Raw genomic sequence first — 6,132 nt, 5'->3', positions numbered from 1 at the left:
GCCCCCGGCCCGCCGACCACCCGCCTCCCGCGCAGGCGCCCTGGCTCCGCACCGCCCCTCCCTCACCGCCCCTCACGGTCCCCTCAGCGCCGCTCCCGCCATGGCCGCTGCCGGGCCATCCCGGGAATAGCGGGTCAGCGAGCCTCGGGCGCTTGTTTGCTTTAGATTTCCCGAGAAAACGCGGCAGGCACGGCTCTGTCAGCGCGGCGGGCCTCGGGCGCTTGTTTGCTTTGGGTTTCCCGAGAAAACGCGGCAGGCTCTGTCAGCGCGGCTCGGTGGCGGTGGTAGAACTCTGCCAGCTCTTGCTATTTACGGGCATGCTGAACTGCCTGGGTTTTTTTTTTTTTTTTATTTGGAGATCCGAAGAGCTTGAGAATCACAGAATTTGCACGACTGATGCTCTCGTCAGAAGCTAAGCCTCGCTTCCTCTGAAAACGTATCTACTGAAAGATGTCCCTCCCCGTGGCAGTGGGGWGGAGCCAGGAGATATTTAAGGTCCTTTCCGACCCCAACTRTTCTGTGATTYTGCGGCTTGGTGATATTTAGCACTTCTTTGCAGTGAAAAATTAGGTGGGGGCTCCGCAGGAGTTCTTGCAGGTAAGAACTTAAGATGCCTGCTTCCAAAATCTAATTGCTCAGGAATGAGAATAGTGTTCCCCTTCCTTAAGTGAAATCAGAACTGGGCTTTTAGTGCCGAACTTTTAAGAGTGAAAAAAAAAAATTCAAGAATTTTTGCGTGCTCACATGCAGATGGCTAAAAGGCTTTGTCTGATACTAGTAAGTTAATATTTGAAAAAAGCCTCAAAATCAAAGGTGTTTTCACCTGCARTACACATTAGATCACTGTATGGATTAACCAAAATTCATATTGCTGTAACTTAACAYTGGTTGTTTCTCCATTCAAACTTTTTACACCCAACTGCCTCTTTCTGCCAAAGAGGCTAGTTATTTCCAATTATTTGATCAAATAATAAAGCAGTTTCACTGACAACAGCAAGGAAAGCACAAAGGGGAGCAGTAGGGATGACCATGGTGCTACTCTGATCCAGAGTGAGCTTGCATACATGCCTGCCAGGAGCTGGAATATAGCTGGACCCACAAGGAATCTGCTGTCAAGCCCTACGAAAGTCTTTCAAGAAAAAGGCAAAACTCRTCTTTTTCTGTGGAGAGAAATTATTTCCATTAAAAGAAGCAGAGAGGGAGAAAGCTTCTGTTTAACAAAGTAAGAAAGCAGGTGGAGCAAWACAATGAAACTGTCAGAAATTAGATCTGAGGAAGAATGAAGGATAGTATTAAATTCCTTCTGTTTGTAAGTGTTAAAATGTGTTGATGTTAATCCAAAATTAAAAGAGAGTGAGTAGCTGTCCAGTAGTAACTGTAGGAGTGACCCCTTTTCTAATGGTATCAGTTGCACCTACTGGTAGTTTTAGTCAGGTTTTATGATTTTTTGTAATTGTCAAATCCAGATGCTACTTCCTGATTGTAAACAAATCTGCCAGAGTCCATCAGTCTCAAATATAGTARGTTTCTGTTAGTGTCATGTAAATTGGAACTGTAGATACAGAAGATGTTCTGCAAAGAGAGTGACAGAGTGTCAGTCATTATTTGACCTATCAATAGTGTATTGGCATTATCCAGATCATCAGTCCACACTCATACCACAGATTTTACCAGTGTGTTTCTTAAATCCCAATGCACACATCAAATCACTCTTCCTGCAGGCCAACAAAGAGAAGGAAGCAAACAATGAGACCTGAAATTACTGTGGTGGCAGTCTCACAGGAGAGGGAAGGGAGAGATGAGATGGCTACAGCTATATGTGAAGATGGTAGAAATGAACTGTGTTATGCAAAGGATCTCAAAGCATTGTGTGGACTTGCAGTCATCAGGAATACCATGCCACAGGGCTATAAGGGAAACTTGGGCTATTTCAGTGATGGGAGGGGATGCAGGGAAATGTTCTGAGAACAGCAATTAACTCTCTTTATGGCCCATGGAACACTGTGTTTAACTGATGTAAGCACTTTCTATAAAAGTCTCTCTGCGTGTTTTCCTTCACAAACATTCTTATCTTGTAAATTTAACATTTGTCTAACTTTGTTTGACCAGGTTTCTTTTCTCTGGACTAAATATGCTTGTTCCAAAAAATGAAACCTCGTTKCTCTCTTTGGAACAGTCTTGAGAAGGGCCCTGAGTCTGGGGTCTCCTTCAGTCATCTAACTAAAATCTTTAATTAAACAAACCTTAAGTTTTCCCCTAYCTCAAATATCCAGGATGTCCTAGGTGTGCTCTTTAGCTATTGATTTTAATCTGACTTGTRGCATRTGACAAGGACTGAACTTAAGATACYCASAATATCAACCATTATTGAGCTCCACACCACGTGCAAATCTGGGTTTTCCCCAAATGTCCCAGTGACTGAAGGTTTTCAGAGTGTAAAATGATATTTTTTTAATCTTTGAAAATGAACAAAGATCATTGGTTGTGGAAATAATGCCATAGAATAAATAATTATCTGTAAACTTAGCAGTGGGTATTTCAGTGGAATGCTCCAGTTTGGAGGAGGACACACAGTACATGGGCAACATTATTACATTGAGCTGATGAAGAGATCAGTTTTGGGCTTTTTTCCTGTCCAGAACCAGCAATGATGGCAGACAGCAAACCTGATATCTTATTGGTTTACCTAGCACAACATAAAAGGTTTCCCTAAGAAATCAAATCCTTCCCAGCAAATTGTTATTGCTATGAAAAAATTACTGGATGTAATTTTACATCYAATTTTTWCTGGCAATCCCAGATGTACTTTATMAAAATACTGCACCAAAGAAACGGCAGAATTTCTGAGCAAATAGGATCAGTTCATGGGTCATTTGGGTCTGATTGTATTAATGCTGCTCTTTGCTGAGCTGCAGTAGATTTTGAAGCCCTGCAGGTTAGTTTCCTACTCATGCAGACATCAGTGACTTGAAATAAATTTGTTTATAACACATACCTTTAGAAGATGCTTAGGAGGCCTGTTTTCATGGATGCAGATACAAAGTCCTCATTGGATGMTCTTTCCTGCAGATTTTGAAAGCAGCTTTTCATCTCTGTTCTTCAATGTCACAGTTTAAACACAGGGGTTTTTACCTGATAAATTGTTTGGAAGAAAGCTGGTGCCATGGGCTCTTGAAACAATGGTGACTCTTTCTTTCMTGAAGATATGGTACAGAGAGAGTTTCAAAAGTCATCTCAGCAATCGCTGGACATTCCAGCAATTAGTTCATGCTGAATTTCATGACACTGTAACTACACTGTTAGTGGTACCCTAACACTAACATGTGTACACAAGACTGACGTTATGTCCTTGCTTTATTGAGGTAAGGCTTTGAGTTAAGTAACAGCTGTATCCCTGGGTAAATTTTACAGGACTGTTCCTGCTCAGGATCACACCTGTTTATGTCCCAGACAGCAATAGCCCTGGAGTGCAGGGATAGAGAGGGTGTTTGATAAGATGAAAAACTGAGGAGTTAGTAAGACAGGAAAAGGATTTGAAGCAGGAGGGAGAATGAGTGGCAAAAGGGGTCTATGTTTTTTCAGGGACATCAGAAAACAGACATGAAGCATAACAGAAGCAAGAAGTAGGTGAAAAGGGCATTAATCTATTTGGAAGGAACAGATAGGAAAATCAAATATGGTAAGAGCATATAAAGTTTTATACTGTTAGTGTTTGCTGGTGGATGAATTGGTGTTATGACTCAGTACGAATGTTCTATCTAAGTCTCTGCAGCAGTAACACATTTAATCAAAGAAGAAGGGTCCTTTTGAACCTGGGCCTCTGTACTTTGCTAGGCTTCTCACATATGCAATCCAGTGTTTTATGATAAGGTCCCAAGCAAGGATAAGTTAGAAAACTGGGGGGATTTCACAAAACCTAGCAAGGATGGTCTCATCTTTCTCATTCTGCCTGAGCTGCTCATAGTTCCTCAGCACTATTTTTCTTGGCTCAGTCTGGATTACAGTTTCCTTGAAAGTATGAGGAAAGCAARGGTACAAACATGCATGCAACTCTCTGATGAATTCAGGGATAAAAAYACAGCATGCCATGAATGGCACACAAGAACCCTGGCAGACAAATGCAATTTATTTCTGAAATACCAATATCAAGGGCTAACAGGTATAAATTGTCACTCTGTGATTACCTGGCCACATTACCATTTCTGTGTAAGAATGAGAAAGGAAAAGATGAGACACCTGAGTCTCCRTACCATTTTATTGAATTCTGTAGACATAACAATTAGTACATTATGTGTTAGAGAAGAGGGTGTGTAAACCTTTAAAACATCCAACCAAAATTGTGTTGAAGTCATTAGCCTAACTTTTAAAAATGGCACAAAGTTACTTCTTTGAGTCAAAATGCACAGCAGCTGTAAGGTTCATCTRCATGTATCCAGAGTTGAACTGGTGTTCGGATTTGTGACTGAGAAGAAATTTCACCCTCTTGAATTAGCACAGATCTCTGTCTCCTACTTTACTGTGGTTTGTTGCACAATTCCAGCARCTAAGATCTCCTGGGCATATTTTACACAAAGAGCAGCTTTCTCTTGGAGCAAGTAACTCAGGCCTTAGAGACACCTGGACTGAGGGGAAGAACAATTTTTTTTTTTTTTTAATATTTCACTCGTTCTTTTGGGTATCTTTTTTTGAGCTGATCCGGAACAATAGAATGCTTTGGCAGATTTCCTAGTAGAAGGTGTGCATTACAGAGGTTCAGACAGAACTACAGCCACAGTCTGTTGCTACAKCTGGGCTGTCACTGGTCATTTCTGTGGCTACAGGGAGAAGGATGTACAAAACTGAGGTATGATGGCCGTAAGGCATTCACAATTGGTCTGTTCACTGAGCAGCAGCTGTGATCCAGTTTGTAGACACAGAAATTACGTGAAAATGCTGCTGAGGCAGAAGGAAGGAAAGTGTATGCATGAGGCACAGACCCTGATACGCTGGCAGGGGATGAACAGGGAGAATTCTCTATCCAAAACAAGCCAAATCACACTGATATGCTAATAAAACTTTACCAGAGCCCCTTCCAGACATTTGTTTTAAAAGTAAGACAGAACAGCTGTCCTGGTTTTGGCTGGGATAGMGTTAATTTTCTTCCTAGTAGCYGGTACCGTGCTGTGTTTTGAATTTAGTATGAGGATWATTTTGATTATACAATGATGTTTTGGTTGTTGCTAAGTACTGCTTACCCTAAGTGAAGAATTTTTCAGCTTCCCATGCTCTGCAAARGGAGCAGGTGCACAAGAAACTGGGAGGGAGCATGGCCAGAASAGCTGACCCAGGYTGGCCAAAGAGATATTCCATACCATCTCATCCACCACAACATAGAATGTCATGCTCAGTATATAAACTGGAAGAAGCTGGTCAGGAGTCACAGGTGGCTTCTAGGGAATAGGCTGGGCATCAGTCAGTGGGTGGTGAGCAACTGTATTGTGCGTGACTGGTAGTGTGTTGATTTTTCTTATCTTGACTTTTATTTCTCTCTCTCTTTCTGTTATCTCTGTTTTAATTGCAATTACTACTCGTTGCATAAGTATTAGATTTCACTTTGTTTCAACTATTAAACCGTTCTTATCTCAAGCCACTGATTCTACCTTTTTCCGGCTGGGCACCCCATCCCACTGCGGAGTGGGTGGGGCAGTGACTCTGGGTGGTACTTAGTTGCCAGCTGGTATTAGCTGTGTCAACATCCTTTTTGGCACTCAACATGAGGCACTGAGGGTGAGTTAACGAAAGATCTGACTAGAGCATGTTAAAACAGATTTGTTATAAGCACTCACTGYATTGATTTAACAGTCACTGGTCACAATATTGATTTATTTGTTCTCAGTCATTGCCCTTGTTCTCGGGGGGCTGTATTATGCAGCACTTTACTTGCAGCATGTGTTCCCTGTCTTGGTTTTATCACCTTTGAGGTGTGGGCTTAGGTTATCGTTTTATTGTACTCTGTAATACTGATTTGTGATACGATAGAAATAGCACTTGTAAGACTGATCTGGTGTGTGTACTCAGCATTGCTCACCTCTGTTCTTTGAGAGCCATCTGTTGGGAGCTACCAATAATCACACCTTTTGTCTTTCTTCCTTG

At 41.9% G+C, this 6,132-nt stretch overlaps 1 protein-coding gene across 2 annotated transcripts in view; it reads right to left on the bottom strand.

Annotated features, from left to right (window-relative positions):
• Positions 1-246, bottom strand: part of B4GALT4 (beta-1,4-galactosyltransferase 4) — a 26,141-nt gene extending 25,895 nt beyond the window's left edge. For both annotated transcript variants that reach the window (XM_057380816.1, XM_057380818.1), the window contains exon 1: positions 67-246. The gene's annotated coding sequence lies outside the window, so the exon portion shown is untranslated. The remainder of the gene's footprint in view (positions 1-66) is intronic.
• Between the last annotated feature and the right edge of the window lie 5,886 nt (positions 247-6,132).

This window comes from Malurus melanocephalus, unplaced genomic scaffold (assembly GCF_030028575.1).
Source record: "Malurus melanocephalus ecotype Western Australia unplaced genomic scaffold, MMel_1.1 scaffold_472, whole genome shotgun sequence".
NCBI classification, from domain to species: domain Eukaryota; kingdom Metazoa; phylum Chordata; class Aves; order Passeriformes; family Maluridae; genus Malurus; species Malurus melanocephalus.
This window is presented reverse-complemented; position numbering and strand designations above follow the sequence as displayed.